Source organism: Oryctolagus cuniculus, chromosome 2 (genome assembly GCF_051225735.1).
Source record: "Oryctolagus cuniculus isolate XC-2025 breed Fujian yellow rabbit chromosome 2, ASM5122573v1, whole genome shotgun sequence".
Taxonomy (NCBI): Eukaryota; Metazoa; Chordata; class Mammalia; order Lagomorpha; family Leporidae; genus Oryctolagus; species Oryctolagus cuniculus.
The window spans coordinates 170,078,540-170,103,156 of NC_142868.1; the positions used below are offsets into that span (position 1 = coordinate 170,078,540).

The window sequence follows — 24,617 nt, forward strand, 5'->3', positions numbered from 1 at the left end:
CTCCTGTGGTCAGAGTTAGATATTAAACACCTAAGCGTCAGTGTGTGACCACGTGAACAAAAGACTTCAGGGAGTGGCTGGTTTTGAAAAAGACTTTGTGTATCAAGGGAGTTGTGACAGATTTATTGCAAACTAAAGCCAACTTTAGGCTTAGAACTATCAGATTCTAACTGTCTAAAAGTTCTGACTGATAATGGGAAATGTTCCAAATGTGGCTATCCTGATCCATCGTGGTTGGATTTTTTTTTTTTAAGTATTTACAGAAAGCGTATAAAAGTTTTTGTGAATTGAATGCAAGTTAGCTTCCAGTCTTCACTTCCCAAATACTTGATTTACAGTTTTGGCTCCTTCACATATTTGCCTTTCTATTTTTAATTTCAAAAGTTCTCACTCCACTTTCAAAACAGACCCTTTGTTAAACTGTAAAATGTACTCAATATAGGTAGAAATGAAGCAGCATTTTGAAATTAGTTGAAGTAAATGCAGTTCCACCACCACCACCACCACCACCCACTTTTTTTTTTTTTCTAAAGATTTTATTTATTTGAGAGGTAGAGTTACAGACAGAGAGGAAGAGGGCTGTGGCTCCTAGGGGGGTAGCACATCCGGGAGCCTCCTCACTCCCACTCCTCAGTCCTTAGCCTTGGGCCATCAGCCCTCCCAGACTGACCATCAGACCTCTGTGACGCCTCCTGGCTTCTGCCACGCCAGCCCAGACGGTGCCCTGCGGGCCCTCTCTGCTCTTCCCTCCTGAGCTGCTGACCACAGATGGAACTTTTTATCCGCTGGTTCACTCCAAATGGCTAAAACGGCTGGAGCTGAGCCAATCCAAAGCCAGGAGCCAGGAGCTTCTTCCAGTTCTCTCACGTGGGTGCAGGGGCCCAAGCCTTTATACCATCTTCCACTGCTTTCTCAGGCCATAGCAGAGAGCTGGATCGGAAGAGGAGCAGCCGGGACTAGAACTGGGGCCTGTATGGGATGGTGGCAGCAGGCAGTGGCTTTACCTGCTACACCATTGCTCCAGGCCCTGGACTCAGTCTCTTAACAGTAGAGATGTAGAAGAGAGAGTGAGACTTTGCGGAGACCAGACTGGCTGTTGTTGACTGAAGGGCATTGCCAGCTGCCCTAGCAGTGACATTGGTTGGACTTGGGGCAGTCAAAGCATTCTGGGAGGAGTTACTTGACACTGTTACAACAGTTGTTTGATTTGAATAAATCCGCCTGTGTAGGAGCAGTGCCAGAAGCAAGAGCCCCAGTCCAAGCCTGGCACCGTCGCTCTGCCGTGTTGCCTGCATCAGTACACAGTGCATCGCCTGGGATGCGGGGTACATGGGACCAGCAGGCTCCGGGTCAGAGCAGCTGAGGAGGGGAGGAAGACTTTGAGAGTTGCCTGAAAATCCACAAAAGGTGTTCAAAGGATGCCCAGCAGGGGGAGGGCAGGGCTGGATGGGCCGCGTCTGGGGGCTTCAGGAAACACAGCCCGAGTCTTCCATCTGTGGTCAGCAGCTCAGGAGGGAAGAGCAGAGAGGGCCCGCAGGGCACCGTCTGGGCTGGCGTGGCAGAAGCCAGGAGGCGTCACAGAGGTCTGATGGTCAGTCTGGGAGGGCTGATGGCCCGAGGCTAAGGACTGAGGAGTGGGAGTGAGGAGGCTCCCGGATGTGCTACCCACCTAGGAGCCACAGCCCTCAGTCCATTCCCTTTCTTCCCAGGCTCCCGGGTACCCCAGCTGTCAGGCAGTGTCCACCAATGGAAAGCGCTGTGGGGTGGAAGAAAGGGAGAATCAAAGTCACTACACATCTTCCTTTCTTCCCTTGGCACCGAGGGCAGTGGGTGTTTCCTTCTTGGCTCTGGGTCCTCCAGGGACCCTCCCTCCAGGGTCCCAGCTTCGGTGAAACAGCGCCTGCGCTGTGGCCACTCCACTTCCTCCCAATGTTCTCACTGTCCCAGCAGCGGTTCCGGGTTTCCATAGATGCTAATCTCTTAATAACCCCAGAACCGATTCCCTGGGTAGAGTCTCTTGTGCAGTGTCTGTCTTCTTGGGTGGACTTTCACTGATACATTAGAATAGAGTGAAATAAAGCAAATGCTCCCTCCTGATCACCTCCCTCCTCATTTTTGTGCTCAGAACAGTGGGGAACAGTATACAAGCATAGCTCCAATGGAGCCTACTAGGGGAGAGTGCAGGTGTGGACACATTTCTACTGACTGGGAGGAGGAAGGGCCTTTGTTTAATCGGAACAGCTGACCCAGGACACAAAGGCAATGTGGACACAGAGGTAGGGCTGAGTCTGCGGTAATCCACGTGGCCCCTTGACCTCAAAGTAGCCAAGGTCTTGGTGTCCGAAATTCCTCCGATGCTGGTTTATTCTTCCTCTTTGAGTCAAGTTACTCAGCATCTTCAGGTGGATTCTATTGACATAGTATAAGCAACACAGGGAAGCCTCTCTATTCCACTGGAGGTGTTGGAGCGATTTTAGGGAATGGAACCATACTAGAGCGTAAGGTTGAATGGACAGAGAGGAAGGAGGAAGGCCTTCTAGGGATAAGGCCTTCTAGGGTGGAGGGTGGGCCTGGGCTTGCTGGAACAGACAGGTGCACCTCTCCCTGACTGGCCCTGTGTGAAACGGAGGGAGAGAAGGTTGGCTGGGTGGGCTGGAACCCGAGGGACACAGGCTGCCAGACTGTGGATCTGGGCTTTCCCTGCTAGGCCATGGGAAACAGAGTTCTAAGCAGAGCTAGAACACGTCCAGAGTGGTATGCTGGGAAAAACAAGGCCCTGAGCTGGTGACCCTATGGAGACCAGAGACAGGCAGACCGCTGGAGGGGCCATGGCAGCAATCCAGGTGTGACGGAATGAGGATCTGGACTAGAACAGTGGCTGGCGATCAAGCCAAAAATGGATGTGAGAGGTCTGAGGATGGACGATTCCGTGGGATTAGGCTGATTGGATAGGGGGGTTATAGGAGATGGGTGAGATTCCTGCAAGGTTGGTCTGTTAGAAGTACTTCCAAATTGTGCTCTTTATTACTTAGTCCCAGATATTTATGGCTTCCCCAGTGTTATTACCTAACTCATTTACAATCTGGAAACTCCTATCCACTTTATCCATCATTATAGACTCACTCCTACTTCGCAAATGGGTGAGCTTAACTCTTTACAAACAAGGCTTTATATCATGATACCATGGAATTAAGTTTTCATAACCAAGGCTTCTGGAATCCTAGGATTCCCAAATCTGTTCCCGATCAAGAAGTATTAGGGAAACTCAGAACTGGTAACTAAGCCTTAGCTTAACCCACCCAGCTGGGGGGACAGTCAGCGCTGCTCCTATGGGCCAACCCAAGCCAGACAAAGCAACAGCTTAATTTGCTGCCAAATAGAGTCCTGCCTACTTTCTTTTCAGGTTCAAGTGATAAAGTGTTCGGATTTCAAGTACGAATTTAATAGACTACACTGTGGTATACACGTGCAGATGTGTCTGACAATAGGCAATACTTGTGTGTATATGAGAATGGAAGAGAACCATAGTTTGCCGCAATCTGTATGAAAAAGCAGAAATTCGACTGCGTTTGATAGTTGAATTTCTTCTGTGACTTAGGTCAGACTGCGTGGTTTCATTGGTTGCTGCTACTCCTATCCAGGGAATCATCTCCTCATTAGCAATGATGCCTACATCCTCCAGGGCGGGTTTTTCTACTTTCAGAACATAGAGCAGTTAAAGACCTATGAGCGCAAGTGAACACTCAGACTGCAAAGGCTCCTTTAGCCTTACTTATCCTTCAGTTATGGATGCTGAGCCTCAAGTCTGTGGAATGCCCTGGCCGTCCCATTCACAGATCCAGTTCTCAGCCACCTGCCTCAGCCCGTTAGTTCCCCCTCTCCCTGGCCTGCATCTTGGCACACAGATCGTTAACCTCCCTCTCCCAGTGTTGTCTTTCCCTAACACAGGGCTCCAGGCACAGTGTTCCCTTCCAGCTTTGACCTTGGGGCTACTGGATGACATTCTGATGCTTGCCTCTGGCAGCTACTCTTTGTATTTTCGCAAGTGATTAAATTTATTCTATATTAAAATGATAATAAGTTGGCCTCACCGTGATTTCAATGTGTACTTCTGATGAGGTCCTTATTTGGCTGCAATTTGTTCATGTAACAAATGTTTAATGAGCAGCTACTAAATAATCAAGTAATTGCTAAATGCTGACATACTCAAGTGAGCTCTGGAGGAGGCAGAATATTACAACACACAAATACGCATTAGCCACAAGAATCCTTATGGATTTAGACAGGATCTTCTGCCCCTGGAAGTTAGTATCCAATCCCCAAAGAAAACACTTAGAATTAAGCCAATAAAAGGAGTAGGCAGGCGCAGGTGTTGTGGCGCAGCTGGTTAAGCCCCCACTTGGGATGCCCATGACCAATATCAGAGCGCCAGGAATCAAATGCCATCTCTGCTTCCAAGACAACGTTTTGCTGACGAGCACCCTGCGAAGCAGCAGATGATGGCTCAAATGCTTGGGTCCCTCCCACTCACACTGGAGACCTGGATGGAGTCCCTGGCTCCTGGCTTTGGCCTGGCCCAGAGCTTGCTGTTGTTGGCATTCAGGGAGTGAGCCAGTGGACGGAAAAATCTCTCTGTCTCTCTTCCTCTCTCCCTCTCTCTGTCCTTCTTTCTCTTACCACCTCCTTCCTTTTCTGCCACTGTCTTTCAAATAAATAAAAAAATGGGTTTTATTTTCTATTTATTGAATATTATGGCTGGTGGTAGGAAAAAAAACATTGAAGAAGCAACAGACAAAAATTAAATGTGCTCTTCTTATAAGAAAAATACATTTCTCATCAAAATACTGACTCAGAAACCTTTTCCCCCATCAGAAAATAATTTGACACAAAGTGAATCCTTACAGAAATCACAGTGAGTTGACAACCTGGCTTAAAAAACAGCTATGTGACTTTTCTTCGTTTCATTACTGTATAACATAATACAAATTTAATTTTACTTTTTAAATATGATTTGGATTTGTTTTATCATAAGGAGTTTAGTTTATCTGAACTTCTTAAATGTTTTATATTAGTTTAGCAAAAACATAAGCCAAGATAATTTCCATGAGATAAAGAAAAACATAAAAGTTGTGCATACCCTAAATTATGATTGTCACAAGCCTTTCTATATCAATAGCGATTATGTTCCTTGATGTGTCAGCTTCAACATAATTCCCCATATCTTTAAGTTACACACTTCTGTCTTAAAGTGTCTGATTGTTCCAGAATGTGAAAGAGGACCAGAAAGGACAGAAGTTGATGGAAATAGATATTAAATGTTTGCAGAAAGGGTGCTTGATTATACATTAATGAAAATAGTTAAGTCTACAAGAAAGTAAGAAAATGTTCATTTTGATTTTAATTTTTAAGTGTTCATTTTTTAAAATTTTTAGTTACTCTTTAACAGATTCAATGTGATTTATAGATACAGTTCTAAGAAAATATGATAATATTGGCAATAAATAATGAGTGAATAAGCTCTTTAAAAGGGAACAGGCGGCCAGCGCCTCGGCTCACTAGGCTAATCCTCCGCCTAGCGGCGCCGGCACACCGGGTTCTAGTCCCGGTCGGGACGCCGGATTCTGTCCCGGTTGCCCCTCTTCCAGGCCAGCTCTCTGCTGTGGCCAGGGAGTGCAGTGGAGGATGGCCCAGGTGCTTGGGCCCTGCACCCCATGGGAGACCAGGAAAAGCACCTGGCTCCTGGCTCTAGCCATCGGATCAGCGCGGTGCGCCGGCCGCGGCGGCCATTGGAGGGTGAACCAACGGCAAAGGAAGACCTTTCTCTCTGTGTCTCTCTCTCACTGTCCACTCTGCCTGTCAAAAAAAAAAAAAAAAAAAAAAGGAAAAAAGGAAAAAGGAAACAGGCAAGGGTAGTGTCAGCCATTTGCTTTGGGGAGCAGGAATGATGTGTTCTTGTTTAGAACGTCCCTGAGTGACGAAGCAGTATCTGCGCAGTACATAAGTGGATAATGCATACGGTGATCCACAAGCTCACCACCGGCAGCTGGTGCGGACATCCGGCTGATGAGGCTGGGCTGAGAAGCCGGTGCAGGAGCTGGGGGCGTGGTCCATCACCCTTCTGTGGGCGCGCACCTGCCCGAGCGCCACTTCCCCAGCCCTCAGAAAGGGCTTCCTTTCCCACTGTCCCCTGCTTTCCCCTGCCTCCTGGGCTCACTCTCAGTCTTTGCACCATTGTGCTGTCTGCTTTGATGAGCCCAGCAGTGGGCTGGGCATCAGGGAAGCTGCACAGGAAATGAAGTCCTGGCCTTCCTGGGCGGCCAGAAGTGAGGTTCCGGGTTCCGTCACTGCTGCGAGAGGAGAGGGAAGGTGGGAAGAGCGGCAGAGGACACGATGGGCAGAGGCAGAGGATGTTTGTGCTAAATGAGCCCTGTCGCTGCTGTCACTGAGGACGGAGCGGATAAATGGCCAGGAAACACCTTCTCTGTCTCAAATGGTACCAGTCAGAGGGGCACCATACCAGATGAGGGGCACCCAGCACATCCCAGTGCTGCCTTTTTATAGAACTTCTCAAAGGACATCCCCCCGAGGGAGGCTGGTAGAGGCTATTAGCCCCAGGCTGGGGCCCTAACCTGCACAGCTCAGAGCCTGGTATCTTGCTCTTCTGGGGGAGGGGGGCAGGGCAGCCACTGGAGAGGTTAGCTGAGGTGCCTGCTGTGTAAGCAGGGCTAGAGGTGGCCTCTCAGGAAGTTCAGAGCAGGACAACTGCTTCTGTCAGGGTTTGCTCTGTGGTGACTTCCAAATTAGGAAGCCCAGCTAGCCTGGAAACGCAGGAATGCAGAAGGCAAAAAAAAAAAAAAAAAAAAACCTCCTGCCCTACAGAAGTACAGAAGGTACTGAGTTGATCTCATCCCACAGACTGGGAAGGAAGGCTCTCTCTGCCCAGCCCCCTGCCCACCCCCTCCTCAACGGCAACTGCATTTCTGCGCCCTCACACTCGCGGAGCTGACTCTGACAATGAGTGTATTTCTCTTTATGAAAAGCGTCAGGAAACAGCGTTTGCTACTTCATGACTTCCAGCTCCATCCGGAGTCTGCCGTAGATGATGATGCTCTTTGGCTTCTTACCAATGCCAATAAACAAATCATCCTGGCTTTGATTTCCCTTTGGTGTCAGGGACACAGGCCCAGACCACACTGGCCAAGGACTATCATCTACGGCGGAACTTAAAATAAATAAATCTCTGGTTTATGATTCTGTTATTATTTGTTTTGTCTTAAAATGTGCACCTAGATATTTTAATATGGAGGCTCAAAGACAAACAGGAGTTGGTGCCTTGGCTTCAGCTTTGTGGGGGCTTTCAGTTTGCGGGGGGGAGGGTAGAAGAACAGCAAGGCAGGCCAACATGCCAGCTGTCCCAAGGCCTGATGAGGAAAGATGCGCTTTGCTGTATCAGAGGCCGCCAGGAAAATGTCTCAGGCCTCTCAACTCATGTTCTCTGCCCTGGCCCCTAAGCACCGGGACGATGTTTGCATAAGGCAGCGTCCCTGCGTCTCCATTCTCTGTGTCCTTGGGTCCCTGAGAAATGATGAATTGCTCCCCAAGGTCAGAAGTACAACCCATCAGGGGATTCAAAGCTGAGGTCAAGGGCACTGGGGATCCCTGCAGGTATCAGAGCAGTCACCTGCTTGGATTTGTGCCTGCAGAACAGAGACTGGATTGGGGGAGAGCAGAAGCGACGGCAGGCAGACCAGATCAGTCAGGTGTTCGGCGCTGCAGCCAGAGAGCAGGCGAGGGCAAGTGGGCTCCTGGCAGCTGCCATGGGTGCTGACTCCATCCTGCCTGCCTCCAGCTGGTCTCCCAGATGATGCATCCACCGCCAGGTGTGACTCCCATTGCTGGGACCACAGACAAATTCTCTCCTCCCCGATCTGGGCCCAGAGAGGGCTGAGGGTTTGCACCCAAGGAGGGGACAGAGAAAACAGGGCTGAGAGACCCAGAGAGCAGAGCAGTTCAGAGCAGTGCCCTCTGCTGTGGCTCTGCCTGCTCTTTGTAAGTCATCTCCTGGGCCGGTGGGTGGGGAGGCTCTTGCCACTTGTTTCTGGTTTCCAGGATGCCTTAATACACGTCTCTCTCATCTCAGGAAATGAGTTTGAAAGTTCACAGACTCAACATCCCCATGATGGCAGAGCAGCTCTTGCCATGTCTGAGAGAGAGCTGTTCTCTGATCCTCATGGCCAAGGTCACTGGCAGGGTCTCCTGGTAGATCCAGGCACTTCCTTGGCTGTGGCACCTTAACCAAGTCATGGAATTTGGAGTCTTTATGTGCAGCAGGTCTGTTTTCCTGTCTCAGACTCTGAGGGAGGAAACCTTTTTGCTCCTGCTGGCTTTGTCATCTGCCTCCCTGGGCCCAAGCCCTCTGATTTCCGGTCTGTGGCTCCCGCCCTCAGATAGACTGCCTATTACCCCACCCTGCTGTCTGACTGTGCAGCAGGGATGGTGCGCACTGTATGCAGCAGGTCAGAGCTGAAATGCCAGGGCAGAGGCGGGAGGCAGCTTTCCTGGCCCTCAGCTCTGCTGAGCCAGCTTTGAGCCAACATTTTCCTTCCTTCCTGTTACAAATAGTCTGTTTATCTGCAAGACTTGGACAGAAGAGAATTCATTTCCTTAATGAAGAACTAACTGGGTGACACATGAGCTATCAGCCTAGGGATCGGAGTGACACATTGACTCCAGGAGTCCCTGCTACCTGTGGGAGGCTTCTAATGTGAGCCTCAGGGCACACTTGTTGGCTCCTGCCTGTGAGCTGCCAACCCAGTAGCTCCAACAATAGGCATTGCTCTTGCCAAGAAAAGCTGGCTGGACTCCTAGAGGACAGCACCTGGCTGTGCCCACCTCTGGCAGGAGCCACGGGCGGGAAAGAGTTCTGCAACCCACCACAAGCCAACAGGCCCATGAGCACCCTGGAGTGTTCTCTGAGGTCCTGGGGCTTTTCCCTACCTAGGCTTGTGTCTTACCTGCTGGCTGAAGTAGGAGAAGACACGAATCCAGGTTGTTACAGTCAGAAGAGTGTTGAGAACGGGAGGGCGACATGGGCTGGAAATCACGACCCACGGAGAGTCAGGGGAGCTGGGACACTTGACGTGTGTGTGTGGAGAGCTTAAGTCTGTGCCTTGGTTACATGCGATTCTCTTACCTCTTTGGATTCACCAGGTAGTGGGCCGTAAAGCGGGCAGTAATCATTGCTTGTTTCTGCCTATTCACTTGCTCACTGAGCAGACCTTTATAGCACATTAATTCCATGCCCTGCCTTGGCCAAATGGTGGGGAAATGCAAAGGGAGGGACCTAATGCTCTCCCTCCTGGAGCTCACCTTGAGGCTTGGTGCATCAGAGTCCTAGATGCTTGCTGAGCTTTGCCCACACCGCAAAGCTTCTAGGCAACAAATTTCATGCAGCTAGGTAAGCCCTACCATAGTATTGTCCCTATGACCTTTAGCCAGAGAAGAAGGGCTTCCCATAAGGTTCAATACACAAGATGTTCACAGCAAGCTGCTTCTGAAGTCTTTTCCATGGAAGGCTAAGGAAACCACTCTCGTCCCTGTCACCACCACCTGTTACCTGTCATTTGATGCAGGAGAATCAGAAGGCCTAGGCTTGAGCCCTGTCAGTCTTCCAACCCTGGGCAGATCACTAGTGCTCTGTGCCTCAGTTTCATCAATGGGATAGAAAACATAACAACAGCAATAACCAAGAGACTAAAAATAAAATTATACGTTATAAAGGCAAGGTATTCATTGTTACTCGTATCATCATCCAGGAGAATCTTGCATAAACTTAGTACAGTGCTATAGGCTATTAAATTGTATACACTTTCTAGCTCTCCAATAAATGCCTCAGAGAGAATTAGCTTCTGACTGTCCTCAACCCAGAAGCTGCTCCGTAAATTCCCACAAAAGCCCCTGGCTGCTCCCATGATGACTGTGTTTCCTCTAACGAGTGTCCTGGCTTTAGTCCCTGCTGTGGCAGACTCGGAGATGGAGTTTAGCAAGCAGGGTATTTTTTGGGGGGGGGGGGAGTTAGCTTTCTTTAACCAACACCTGTTGAAGGGAGGGGAAAGAAGCAGGAGTGGCCAGAGCGGGAGGTTGAGCCGCAGTGCAGTCCAGGATGGCCCCAGCTGACTGCATGGACTCCGCAGCTGGAGGAATGCCAAGATGTGGAAGCCCTGCCATTATCTACTCTTTTGTAGTAGTAGTCATTGCTGTTGTATTTTGCCTCCAACTGGAGAAACTGAGGCATGGAGCAGGGATGACCTGTCTAATATCCAAAGAGATGGAGCCAGAAGTCAAAACCTAGGTCTCCAACATCCTGGGTGAGTAGGAGGTAGTAGGTGGGATGAACGAATAAAGAGGAATCTGTGACTACCACCAAGTGTCTTAATCCCTCATTTTCTCCATCGTTCAGTCAATGAAGATGTCATATGCTTGTTTTTCTGCAAGCACTGGTCATTAAGAAATGAATAAGTCTCCATCCCTTGTCCTCCAAGAACTCACACTTTCCAGATGTATGTTTTTGGCCAAGTTTATTTGGAGGCTCTATAAAATCCTTGAGTGCTCCTCACCCTTTAACAGGCCTATGGCTCTTCTGGGATCCGGTTCCCATGCAGATTCTGAGTCAGTAGGTGTGGGTGGCTCTGAGGGTCTTCGTCAGGAATGTGGTGTTCTTGGTACTTTGAGTAGCAAAGGTCTACTCTTTAGGGGAAGTCTCTACTTTGACCCCTTTAAGCCAATGCCTCCACAAGCTCTCTCCTTGGGCATGTCTCATGAACGCTTCTAAAGGGACCAGTGCCACAAGAAATGACTCCATCTGGTGAATGACCTTCTGCTTTCAGTCCTTCTGTGAAGCCGTCACCCAGCGCTGAGTAGGGCTTTTCTGAGCCCTTCCGGTAGTTTCTACAACCTGCTGTATGTCACCCTCTCTACTTTGATTGTCAGGAGAGGTGGCCATGTGGTTTTCCATCTGTGAGTGGTGTTTAACTGTGGAGGGCTGTAGTTGCTCGTGTGAACCCTGACTAATGGCAGCAACTGGACATGAACTGACTATGAATTTGCATTGGCGGATTGGAGCCAGAGAACCTCCCAATGGAATCCATTCATTCTCCTGGGACAAGATTCATAGGAAAATTTCCCAGATTAGTGCACAGCTCTTTTCTGATGCTAATGAGGTAACTACCCACCATAATATTTAGAAGCAATTTCTTTGTTCTTTTTTTTTTTCAGTTCAGTAGTTATTGCTGATGCTGCTAGTTATAGTTTGTGTACATGCAAGTTCTTTTCCACCCGTGTAGGTGTCCAATGTGTCGCTGCTCTCAGGTTTGCTGTATCTCCTGGCTCATTGAAGCTGATATCTGGGAGGAAACATGATGAAGGGGAATGGTTGATGCTAATTCATAGGTCGCTTTTGCTTTTGTCTCAATAAGGAAATGGACTGCTATAGTAACACATTTTTTGGGTTTTATCTCATGGGGAAAGCAGAAAATTGCCTTACGTGTACAGCTCCACCCAATAATTACTCACAGAGTGCCAGGTATTGAAGCTTACCATTTCTGTGGTTTATATTAATGGCTGCTGTAAGTTAAAAAAAAAAAGGTAAAATATATTTCACTTTCTCTGCCAAAGCAAGCAAACAGCAGCAGGAAGGACCAAACTAAGAAGATAATTTATCTCGGATTCTTTAAATAGAGGAAATGAGCTTTCACATTCATAGCCCAGAACCTTAAGAAATAAGACTTCATAAATGTAAGGAGCACAGATTTAAGGATTCTGGACACCAAAGGGGCCAAAGGAGAGAGGGGTCTGGCCTCAGGGAGTGCAGTGTGGGCAGGACATAGATAAGGAAAATCCAACAAATAAGTCAATTAAATAAGTTCATGTCCTGATTATGTCTGTAAAGGAAATAACAGGAAATCTGCTGAAGAATAACATGGGCACCACCTACTTTGAACAGGATGGCTAGCATACACCTCCCTGAGAAAGTGACATTTAGGCTGAGACCCGTAGGATGATAAAGAACAAGAAGGGCATGTTCCTTCTCTTGCAACTTACTTAGTGTGCATGCAAAGGGTGGATTAGATAATTTACTACTTTCCTGGCCAAGCCAATTTTCCACCTACATCTCAGTGCCAGAGAACTAACATTTAAGGGCTTTGGGCTGGAGCTTTCTTAACCCTAAATGCTGTGAGAGGGGGTCACCTCATTTTCAAAGGAGGAAAACAGTTCAGGAGGTTAAGAAGCTTGACTAGCTTGTACAGACAGTGAGGAATGCCATGTCAGGAAAACTTAAGCATTGACTGCTTTTGTTTTTCCAAATAGCTAATTCCAGTCCTCCCCACCCGCCCCAACCCCTTCACATTGGTCACCATGGACCCACCAGTTGGGGACGGTTGAATGTAAAATATCTCAGTGTGGCTCAGCAATTCATAGTCTGATCTAGTTGTTACATTTTTGGTCTTCTCTCTCTTTCTTCTATTTGTAGGTCCTGCAGCACTGGTGTTGGTGCCTGGGGGTGGGAGATCAGGGAAGAAATGACCTGTGGGTTTTCCTGTTTATTAGCAGTGGCCAGTTGTCTTAGTTCAGTCCCTTCTTCTTGTGGTTGAACCAAGAAAGATGTGCGGTCTATTGGGCTGTCCTCTGGGTTCACAAATTGATGCTTTGACCAGTGGTGGGAGAGAGGGGATCTGGCTGAAGAACATTTCCAACCTCATTGCATCTGTGAAGTCCACTCCTCAATCTATCCCACCATGATTTTTGGGTAAATCCGAGAGATCAAGATGGTCCAAGTCCCAGCTGCTCTCTGCTCTATCTTCTTGACTGACCTATGTTGGGAAGGTTCCCACACTGCGTGGAAGTTGAGCTGTCTCTCCAGCCATCCTCTCTCCCCTTCTCTCTTTCTCCTCCACTTTCTCCCACACACCTGCACCATCAGGTTCATCTTCTGGTTCAATGGCTTAGTGCTAAACTAGACCAGTCCCAGACTATGATTGGAGGGTGAGAGGTGAGTGAATGAGTGAGCGTGTGTGTATGTATGTGTATGCATATATATATGTGTGTGTGTGTGTGTGTGTGTGTTATGGGAGGCAAATAAGGAACCCTTGATTGCAAGGGAAGGAAGAGAGAGCCACCCAACATGAGCTTTCTATTCTTTCTCTAGCCTCCTTACTAAAGATGGAAGGGACATTATTATAAAGGTTCTGTTGACTCACTTCACCTTAGAAGCCCCGTGGTAAGGTATAGCACCTCTGTTTTTAGCTGTGAGCTCTCTGTCTAGTTTCACACTGGGTTGAGTTGGCTGGGGGTTCCCAACCTACCCCTCACAATCTCATGTTCCCCATAAGTAGATGGTCAAGCTAGAATTCAAACCCATACCTATGTAGCTCAAAAGTGCGTGCTCTCTTCTCTTCATGGTGCTACTTCCATTGTATATCATGTATGTATGGTTCTGTCTGCATGTCTGCGTACCTCCTGCAATTGGCATGTTAAATCCAATCACCAGCATGGTGATGTTAGAAGGCAGAACTTTGGGGAAGGGACTAAGACGTGAGGGCTCTGCCTTCATAATTGAGATTAATGCCCCTATAAAAGAAGTCCTAGGGCAGGCATTTAGCTTAGCAATAAAGACACTGGTTAAGATGCCCATGTCCCACAACAGAGTACCTGGGTCTGATGCCCTTCTCTGACCTCTGACTTCTGACTGAGCTTCCTGCTAATGCAGACTCTGGAAGGCAGTAGTGACGGCTTAAGTGATTGGGTTCCTGCAACCCACATTGGAGACCTGGACTGTGGTGTTCCCTGCTCCAAGCTTTGGCCCCGGACCATCCTAGCCTGTTCAGGCATTTGGGAGAGAACCAGTAAATGGAAGTGCTCTCTTTCTCTCTCTCTCCCTCTCTCTCCTCCTTTGTTTATGCTAAATAAAAAAATTTAAAAGAAACCCTACAGAATTACTTTGTTTCTTCCACAATGTGAGGACACAAGGAGAAGGCATCAGTGAGCAAGGAAACACACTTTTCTGACACTAAATTTACTGGTGCCTTGATCTTAGTATTCTCCGTCTTTGGAAGAGAGAGAAATAAATTTCTGTTGTTTATAAGCTATCTAGTCTATGGTATTTTTAATAGCGGGCTGAATGAATCATATTTTATAGTTCAAGCATGTTTTGTTAAAAAATTCTTAAGCCAAGAGAGAATAAAAGTATGTGTGCTGTGGAGGCATAGGGTTAGGATATGTTCTTGAACAAAATCTAGCTGGAAGAAACAAAATGGAGCAGACTAGAAGAAGCTGAAATTAAAATCTCAACATTTCTAAGCCCCCTTCCCATCACGTGCTTTGCCTGGGGACTTTGTGCTGATCAGCACTTCCTCTTCCAGTGGGTGCATGTCCTGGCTGCAACCTGTTTGTCTTGGCCTCACCAGATGGGGGATGGCTCCAATGTACATGTTCTTCTCATGTGCCTATGAAGCTCATGCTTGCAGCAAGAGAACAGAGACCTATACCAGACTGCAGCAAGAATGGGTCTGTCAGGGTATTGAGCAGACTGTGTATAACATACAGCACTCAAACCACCATACCAGTCATAATGGAGAGCCTGATTTTAAGAGCAGGACTGGGAAGGAAAAGTGAGGAAGGATGGAGACAGTGGCTGGGTGCAGAGGCTACCAACAAGGGCGAGGCCATCTAAAGGGGCTTTTTCTGTCCTCTTTCCATTGAAGAGTCATTGGATTGCTCTCCGCATCTTGGCATTAACTATTTTTCCATTCAGGACACCCTATTCTCTATTATCTGCATCTGAATAATGCACCCAGATTGCTTATGAATTCTGCTTAAGACTGTTTAAACTGAGTGGCTGCCTATGACTAAACCAGTCGACTAATGAGAATAAGGTCTGTTATCTGAGTAAAGATATCTTTTTTTAATAAAGATATCTTGAATCCAGGTGTAATCTGAGGTTATATCTCATATTGCATTTTAAAGCATTCTGGCTTTAAATTGCCAGGAAGTTCCGAGGCCCACTTCATCCTTCTCGAATGAGATTGGGTTTTTAGTCCATGGTCATTTAACTCAATTAGTTCAAAGAATCTTTCCAAATTACATTGTTTTATTTCTGTTCTTTTCTCACTTATTCCTTATGGCCCTTCAGGGACAGTGGTGTATAACAGAACTTTTCTGTTGCCAAGGGCAAAGACAGCTTCATGTGACACCTCTGTGCTCAGAAGACAAGGAAATAAGGTTTTTTTTTTTTTTTTTTTTTTTGGACAGGCAGAATGGACAGTGAGAGAGAGAGACAGAGAGAAAGGTCTTCCTTTGCCATTGGTTCACCTTCCAATGGCTGCCACCGCCTGCGCGCTGCGGCCGGTGCTCCGCGCTAATCCAATGGCAGGAGCCAGGTGCTTATCCTGGTCTCCCATGGGGTGCAGGGCCCAAGCACTTGGGCCATCCTCCACTGCACTCCCTGGCCACAGCAGAGAGCTGGCCTGGAAGAGGGGCAACCAGGACAGAATCCGGTGCCCCGACCGGGACTAGAACCTGGTGTGCCGGCGCCGCTAGGCGGAGGATCAGCCTAGTGAGCCACGGCGCCGGCCTGGAAATAAGGTCTTACCTGTCGCTCCCCCTCTTCATGGAGGAGCAACACAGGACCCTGCCTAGGTTTCCTTATCCGAGTCACGGCACCATTATGTCGCTCCCCCTCTTCATGGAGGAACGACACAAGACCCTGCGTTGTTCTTTCGTCTGCTCGGCCCTCCCCGGGTTTGCTGCTGGTTCTTCCCGGGTTGGCTACCGTCCCTTCCACCTCCGTGGAAGGGCGGTTCCCCCTGCCACTTTCCCCACTTCCACGGGGGAGCGGCACACTGCCGGCCGGCTCTCTCGGGGGCTGCTCAGGTGTTCCCCTTAGATGTTCCCCTTAGATGTTCCTGGTGCATGTTGTCTCTCTCCTCCTTTATAGTCCTCTTCCACCAATCCCAACTCTGCTACCCACACGCCGAGTACGCTGCTCTCCTCCAATCAGGAGCAGGTCCTGCTGCTTATTGGTTGAACTGGAGGCAGCTGTGTAGAAGCTGTTTCCTCCTCTCCCAGCGCCATATTGTGGGAGAGCAGATGCATAGAATAAGCCTTAATTCCAGTAACTTAGTCTAGTCCGAGTTGCTCCCAGTTGCTCCCCACATTACCAGGCCAGATCAGAGCACAAGTGACTCAAGAAAAGATCAAGATTTGTCATGATTGAGTTAACTTTTCCAGGATAACAATGATGCTAATGATGATGGTGATGATGAAGGTAAATGACAAGATTCAGAACTTATTAAGAGCGGGACACAATGCTAAGTGTTTTGTATGCTGAGTAAAATTTAAACATTTAAGGTTGAAGCAGTCATCATGAGACAGATGAACTAAGGGCAAAAGCATGGAAAAGGCAAGCCCAGGCCATGTGGGTAGAATGTAGAGTATTTTAAATAGAAGAGGAGGCAAAGAGGTGGAAAAGGTAGCTAAAACGTGTTGTAGATGATCTTTGTCCTGTAGGTGATAAGACAATGAGTCCCATGAAAGGGTTTTGAGTGATTTCCATAGTTATTCCCACTACCCTGGTAGAGTTTGCTGTTTCTCCTCTTGTGCCCATTGTACTCTGTACTGATCTTGCAGAAGCATCTGTAGCCTGTACATGTTTCCAAGGACTAAATGCTTTTTTGCTTGATTGTAAGCCTCCTTGAGAGCAAACTCAAGGAGAATAATACTTCTACGTGTATTGAAAGAGTCATCATGGATGTTAACACAAATTAAGCTATAGTGGATAAGATGGGCCAAGAGGGAGGCTGCCCAAAGACCAAGAGACCAGCAGTGAGGCAGCCTGTGGAAGTGGAAGCATGAACTGATTATGGGGATCAAAGAGTTAAATCTACAACCTGATGCAATCAAATTACTAGAGAACACTGGGGAAACTCTACAATACATTGGCATAGGCAAAGAATTCTTGGAAATGACCCCAGAAGCATGGGAAATCATTGCCAAAATTGACAAATGGGATTACACCTAGCTGAGAAACTTCTGCACTGCAAAAGAAACACTCAGCAAAGTGAAGAGGCAACCAATGGGAGAAAATATTTGCAAACTATGCAACTGATAAAGGGTTAGCACCCAGAATCTATAAAGAGCTCAAGAAGTTCAACAACAACAAAACAAACAACCCAATTAAGAAATGGGCAAAGGACCTGGACAGGGTATTTTTCAAGAGAGGAAATTCAAATGGCCAACTGACACTAGAGAAAATACTCAGGATCACTCGCCATCAGGGAAATGCAAATCAAAACCACAATGAGGTTTCACCTCACTCAGGTTAGAATGGCTCTCACACAGAAATCAACACACAACAAATGCTGGTGAGAATGTGGGGAAAATGGTACCCAATCCACTGTTGGTAGGAATATAAACTGGTGCAGCCACTGTGGAAGACAGTATGGAGGTATGTCAGAAAGCTGAATATATATCTACCATATGACCCAGCCATCCCACTCGTGGGAATTTACTGAAACCAAAAGAAATCAGTATATGAAAGAGTTATCTGGACCACCATGTTTGTTGCAGCACAATTCGCAATAGCTAAGATATGGAATCAACCCAGATGTCCATCAACTGTTGACTGGGTAAAGAAATTATGGTATATATAGGAGCCGGTGCTGTGGCTCACTAGGCCAATCCTCCGCCTTGCGGCGCCGGCACACCGGGTTCTAGTCCCGGTCGGGGCGCTGGATTCTGTCCTGGTTGCCCCTCTTCCAGGCCAGCTCTCTCCTGTGGCCAGGGAGTGCAGTGGAGGATGGCCCAGGTGCTTGGGCCCTGCACCCCATGGGAGACCAGGAAAAGCACCTGGCTCCTCCTGCCATCGGATCAGTGCGGTGCACCGGCCGCAGCGTGCCGGCCGCGGTGGCCATTGGAGGGTGAACCAACGGCAAAGGAAGACCTTTCTCTCTGTCTCTCTCTCTCACTGTCCACTCTGCCTGTCAAAAAATAAAAAAAAAAAAAGAAATTATGGTATATAGACACTATGGAATATTACTCAATACTCATCTGTAAAAAAAAATTAAATTAAATCTTGTCATTTGCAGCAAAATGGATACAACCAGAAAGCATTATACTTAGTGAAATAAGCCAGTCCCAAAAAGACAGATATGTTTTCCCTAATGCGAGGTAACTAATACAGTACTAAAATGTCATGCATTGGAGTGAAAACAGACATTTTGAAATTCAATGATTGTTTATAGTCCTTGTCTCTTCCATTGAGGAACAGTTGTTTTTTTTTTTTTTTTCTCCTTTTTCTTCATACTATTTGTTGAACTTGTTTACTTAGTGTAGGGTTAATTTTTCGATCATTAAGTAAACTGAAAATTATGTCTTTGTGAAAATTAAGAGTGGGAATAGGAGAGGGAGGAGGAAGGATTGGAGCATTAGCCAGAGGGAGGTTAAGGTGGGAAGTATCACTACGTTTCCAAATCTGTATATATGAAATACGTGAAACTTGTATAACTTAAATAAATTATTTTTTTAAAAAATGAGAGTGCAGCCTGTGAGAGACAACTTGGAAGCTAGTGTTGGTAAACACATCAACTGTGAATTGATCCGTGTTGGGAGTGAGATGGGATGAGGTCAAACCATTATAAAGAAGCTCCTAGGAAAAGTACTGTCAAGGTAGGCAGGAGGAATCCTACTCAAGAGGGTAGACATAACTACCCGGGAAGATGTGTATCTTGCTCAGCTGTTTCCTTGGCCTGGAATCCCCACTGGCTTCCACCATATGTAATCAATCATCACTATCATTCAGGACTATCTCAAATGCCTCTGCCTTCTCGATGATCATCTAGTGTTCATCACTAGGCATGCTCTCACCCTCCTTCCAACCCCTACAACATTTTACATCTCTCATTTGGCATATTAAAAAAAGAAAGGGGGGAGGCCAGCGCCGTGGCTCACTAGGCTAATCCTCCGCCTAGCGGCGCTGGCACACCGGGTTCTAGTCCCGGTTGGGGCGCCGGATTCTGTCCCGGTTGCCCCTCTTCCAGGCCAGCTCTCTGCTGTGGCCAGGGAGTGCAGTGGAGGATGGCCCAAGTCCTTGGGCCCTGCACCAGCATGTGAGACCAGGAGAAGCACCTGGCTCCTGCCATCGGATCAGCGTGGTGCGCCGGCCGTGGCGGCCATTGGAGGGTGAACCAACAGCAAAGGAAGACCTTTCTCTCTGTCTCTCTGTCTCTCACTGTCCACTCTGCCTGTCCAAAAAAAAAAAAAGAAAAAAAGAAAAAAAAAAAGAAAGGGGGGAAACTGAAACTAGAACAGCGAGCCTCTATGTTGATGCTTTAGCCAGTGTGGAGATGGATGGGAGTTGGTCAGGTCCTTTCCTGGCTCAGACTTGAATAGCAATGCAGGGACAGACAGCATTATGGATTTACACAAAGTGTCAAAGTGTCTGCACAAAGCTTGCCCTCTCCAAGAGCACCATTGAAAATTTGGACTAGAAAATCTTTTGCCAGTGGCTTAGGATGGTCACAGAGAAATCAATCTAGTGCTGCCCAGGCTCTGAGTGAACAAATGTATACTGTAGAAGGAAAATCCCAGACCTATAAGTTCAAGAAAAATTAATGGTTTAAATATATTATACCCTCAAGGTCCAAGATCCCCAAAGCTAGAGCCATTAATGCTCATGGGGCACCTGTAGAAACATCAAGGCTGAAGGGGATTCTTGCAGAAAAAAGTCTCTCTAAGGTCAAACTCATGGTAAAATGCTGTGGAGTCTATGAGGTTAAAAGAGTTCACCATGAGTGAAAATAGGGAAACAAGGGAAATAGAAATTCTAGAAATAAAAGAAAAAAATTCAATGGCCAAGTAAAACAGGAGATTAGAAACAGACGAAGAATGAATCAGAAAATTAAAAGACTTGAGGAGTTAATCCGAATTAACTTAGAGAAATAATTTGCCTAATAGGGGTTTTGAAAAAAAGTGAAGGAAAAGAAATGGGGGGTTAATGTTAAAATAAATTAATGACTGGAAATTTCCACAATAGATAACATGAGTCCTAAGACATGAAGTAAAATGAGTCCTAAAGAGGATAAATGAAAGCAAATTTTCACCTAGATGCATCAGTAAAGAAAGAAAAGAGCTTAAAAGTACTCCTAGGTGGAGCCAGCATTGTGGCATAGTGGGTAAAAGCAACCATCTGCGACACCAGCATTCCATATGGGTGTGGGTTCATATCCTGGATGCTCCACTGTCAATGGCGTGAGAAAAGCAGCAGCAGGTGGCCCAAGTGCTTGAACCCTTGCAGCCATGCTGGAGACCTGGAAGAAGCTCCTCACTCCTGACTTCAGCTTGGCCCAATGCTGGCTATTGTGGCCTTCTGGGGAGTGAGCCAGTGGATGGAGGATTCCTCTCTCTCCATAACTCTGACTTTCAAATAAATGAATAGATCTTTAAAAAAAAATTGAGAATGTTTAAGTGAGCATTGTTGAAAGAACTATTAAAGGATATACTCCAGAGAAAAAAGAATGGGGTAAATAATGCAATTTTCCTGTTTTATTGTTTTCTATGTATTTTGTCTTTTGATATGTTTCAAAAGTAAAATAAAAATTAAAAATGGTCTATGTGTTTCTATGTCTGTCTAAAGAAGTATAGCTTCTTGATGCTTCCTACATCAAAGATGTTTATCAAAGAACTATGTCTTAGACTTGGGTTAATTCTAAAGATAGGTTTCTTACTTCACAGGACTGGTCTCAATCAAAAGGACTTGAAGTATTTTTTTAAAGGAAACAAAAAGAAGAAAAATAGAACCTGACATTGGGTTCCTAGAGAATGATTTTCTGGTTAAAGTTTTTGAGTCTCAAAGTTTTAGAAAGCTATGTTTCCAGCGGCTATCCCTGGCTTAAAATCAAAGACCATTACAAAAAAAAAATTATTGAAATGCTCCACAAGCAGGTGAATCATCCAGTTAGAAAGCAGTCAAAGACTCCAGAGACATTACTAATGTAGATGAATGAGTTGAAAAGAATGCTGAGCCTCTGGTTCATGTATTTTATTTCTCTGACTAGATGCTTCTCTGGGGGTAGAAGGAAAGGCTATTAAGAGATAGTAAAAGTTTGTAAACATATGAAATTAATGAAATATTCCTAAGGGAAATGTAAGAGAAGAATTTTTGAGTGGAAAATGGGAAAAGGGGGCTGTTAAAATGATGGATGCTGGAAAACTGATGTATAAGAACCTGCAAGGAATAAAAAGCACCAATAAAGAGAACAGTACTATACTGGGAGATGACATGTGGCAATAAAAGTCTGTATTTGGGAAGGGAGCTTCCCGAGAAGAGAGTCTGTAATTCTATCATTTGGCAAAAGTTGGAGCACTCTTTTGGGTTGCCAGGAAAGATGCTTAAATCACAAGTTTTATAGTTTCCTTCAATTGAACTTCAGGAAAATGGCCAGATATGCACAGTTGAGTATGGATCCAAACCTGACAGGCTGAGTTGTATGCTATATTGGGTCTCGAATACTCAGTTTGGCTCCTTCCTTCAGCTCTTGGGTCATCATTCAATCGGGGAAGATTCATTGAGCCTGACTCTGTGCCAGGCAGTGCGCAAGGTGTCCAGTGGTCCTGTCTCATTTCCCTGGGATCTCTTCCTCTTTGGAAATTTATCACAACACATCTCTCTCCTGAGCCTTCCAATTCATCCGTCCTTCTCTCTCAGCTGATGAACTTTCTCCTTGAGAAAATATGAATAAACAGAAGAGAACTTTCGTAGGTCTTACCCACTCTATATATCCCTAACCCTACCCTCCGGTTACATTGAATTACCTGGGCTTTTACCTGGGACCAAGGTAAGGCCTCTTCTCAGGTCACTGGATCCCTTCTCCTCTCATTGATCCAAATATATGACTCGAGATATTCCCCTAGTTTTTTTGCTCTGAACTAGGGTAATTTCCAACACCATCCAGGCACCTCTATTCAGTTCCCTTTTCTTTGGAGAATAATCATAAATCACTTACAAATAGTTGTCTATACTTACAATTGCCAGTTCCTCTTCTCCCACTCTTCCTCAAAACCTTCTAATCAGGCTTTCATTCCCATAGTTCTACTAAAATAGTTCTTGCCAAATTACAGACAACTTCATGCTGCCAGGTTCAGTGTTAGTCCTCACTGTTGACACGGTTATCAATTCTTCCTTTTGGAAACAAGTTCTTCACTCAGCTCCAGCTCACCACTTCTCTTGGCTTTCCTTCCTGTATGAGTGAATTACCTTTCCAGTGTCTTTGCTTCATTGGGTTCCTCTTTTGCTGGAGTACCCAAGGGTTCAGCTACTAGCATGCCCCAGGACTCAGTCTCAGGCACTCTCCTCTATCTTTAGTCACCCCTAGGTTTTCTTACATGATCCCATGACTTTAAATATCACCTCTCTATCAATAATTTCCAAATTTATAAATCCAACCTGACCTTACTCTAGACTTCCTCTCATTTCCTGCTTGATTTCTCCACTTTAACATTCAATATAAATGTCAAACTTTTTATGTGTCCAATACCAGCTCTTCATTCCCACCCCCACACCCAATCTGCTTCTGTTTCAGGGCTCCCCATCTCATTCACTGGCAGCTTCTTTCTATGAAACTTCTTTTAAACATTCATGGAAAATGGAATTTAAAATAGGAATTTATTTGCATGTAAAATACTTTTGAAACATACATATATTTTTTCATAATATGCGTTTATACCTGTTATGAAAATAGTTTTTGAATCAAATAAACTCAGACCTCTTATTCCATTTTTCCTTAAACTTTTTAAAGTATCATCATATTAGTTGCTTTGGTTATTTTTACTTTCTCTTACCTCACCATCCACTTCCAATTTTTGATAAATTCTATTGACTCTACCTTATAAAATATATAATAAACATTATAACCTCTCGCCACTTCTGGTACTACTAACCCAGTCAGAATTGCCACCATTGCTTGTTTGGACTTCTAACTGGTACCCCCTGTGCACTTGCTCCTGTATAGTTGACTCTCCAAAGAAAACATCTCTCTAAAATAAATCTGAACACTTGCCTCTTTCCCTTTGAGCCTTCCATGACTTCCATCTCATTAGGTGAAGTAAGCCATTGCCAAGGTCCTGCATACTCGGGCACATCATGGACAAGCCACATCTCTGACCTCATCTGCCACTCTCCCCTTCTCTCACTCCTATCCAGTCATGATGGCTTGAGTGTACTCCTATCTGTACTTTTTTAAAAAAAACATTTTATTATTTAATTGTTTGAGAGGTAGAGTTACAGACAGTGAGAGGGAGACAGACAGAAAGGTCTTCCATTTGCTGGTTCATGCCCCAAATGACTGCAATGGCCAGAGCTGGGCCAATCTGAAGCCAGGAGCTTCCTCTGGGTCTCCCATGTGGGTGCAGGGGCCCAAGCACCTGGGTCATCTTCTGCTGCTTTCCCAGGCCATAGCAGAGAGTTGGATCAGAAGAGGAGCAGCTGGGACTTGAACCGGTGCCCATATAGGGTGCTGATGCCAGAGGCAGAGGTTTAGCCCACTATGCCACATCACTGGCCTCCTACTTGAACTTTTGTTTTCTATTTTCTCTATGCCTGATTGCTCTTTCAAAGATACCTGAACTGCTGATTTCCAACCTTTCTTCAGGTGTTTACTTAACAATAATTCCATCCAAGATACTTCACCAACCACCCTGTTCAGAATGACTCTCAGTCCCTGTCACTCTCTGTTACTCACTTTCTTATATTCACATGACTTGGGAACACACATTTCTCTTTGAGTTTCAAGGTAGAGCTTATTCTAGATTAACTGAACATTTAAAAACCATTCAGTCTTTGTTGATTTGAGTTTCTGATAATTTTGGGTATAGTTAAAATAATATGTGTCTTTTTGCATCATTTACCTGTCCCCCCAGATCAGTGCAAACAAGATATGGGATGCAGGAGGATGTGATATAAAGTTACTGAATTAAGATTTAGGTCAGTTGGGTTCTAGTCTCAGGTCCACTCTTCAAGACTGTTCCTGTTGGCCTGCTGGTCTACCTTTGTGGGGTGAACTCTCCTCTCCTAATTCCTTCCACACACAGTGAGGCTACTCAATAGAGCGGCACTGGAAAATCAAAGGGATGGGGAACTGCTCTACATTAGCACCACTTATAAATTATCTCTGCTCCATTCTATCCAATAAACATATTCCAAACATTTATCATGTCCAAGATACTACGTTAAAGACAATATGAGTAGCTGGCATTGTGGTACAGCAGTTAAGCCACCTCTTGCAATTCTGGCTTCCCACATCAGAGTGCTGGCTTGAGTCCTGGATACTCTGTTTTTGATCCAGCTTCCCGAGAATGGCAGAGGAGGACAGCCCGTCTGCTTGGGCCCCAGCCACCCACATGGGAGACCATGAAGAAATTCCTGTTCCTGGCTTCAGCCTGGCCTAGATCTGACTGTTACGGCTATTTGGGGAGTGAACCAGCAGATGGAAGATCTCTCTCTCTCTCTCTGTCACCCTGCCTTTCAGATAAGTAAACAATAAATCTTTTAAGAAAAAGTTAATATGAAA

General features: G+C 46.0%; 1 long non-coding RNA gene across 1 annotated transcript in view; it reads left to right on the forward strand.

The window, feature by feature from the left end:
- Positions 1-520: 520 nt before the first annotated feature.
- LOC149128141 (uncharacterized) overlaps positions 521-24,617 on the forward strand; it is a 40,792-nt gene continuing 16,695 nt past the window's right edge. The window contains exon 1 of the long non-coding RNA XR_016230438.1: positions 521-1,407. This is a non-coding gene — a long non-coding RNA (uncharacterized LOC149128141). The remainder of the gene's footprint in view (positions 1,408-24,617) is intronic.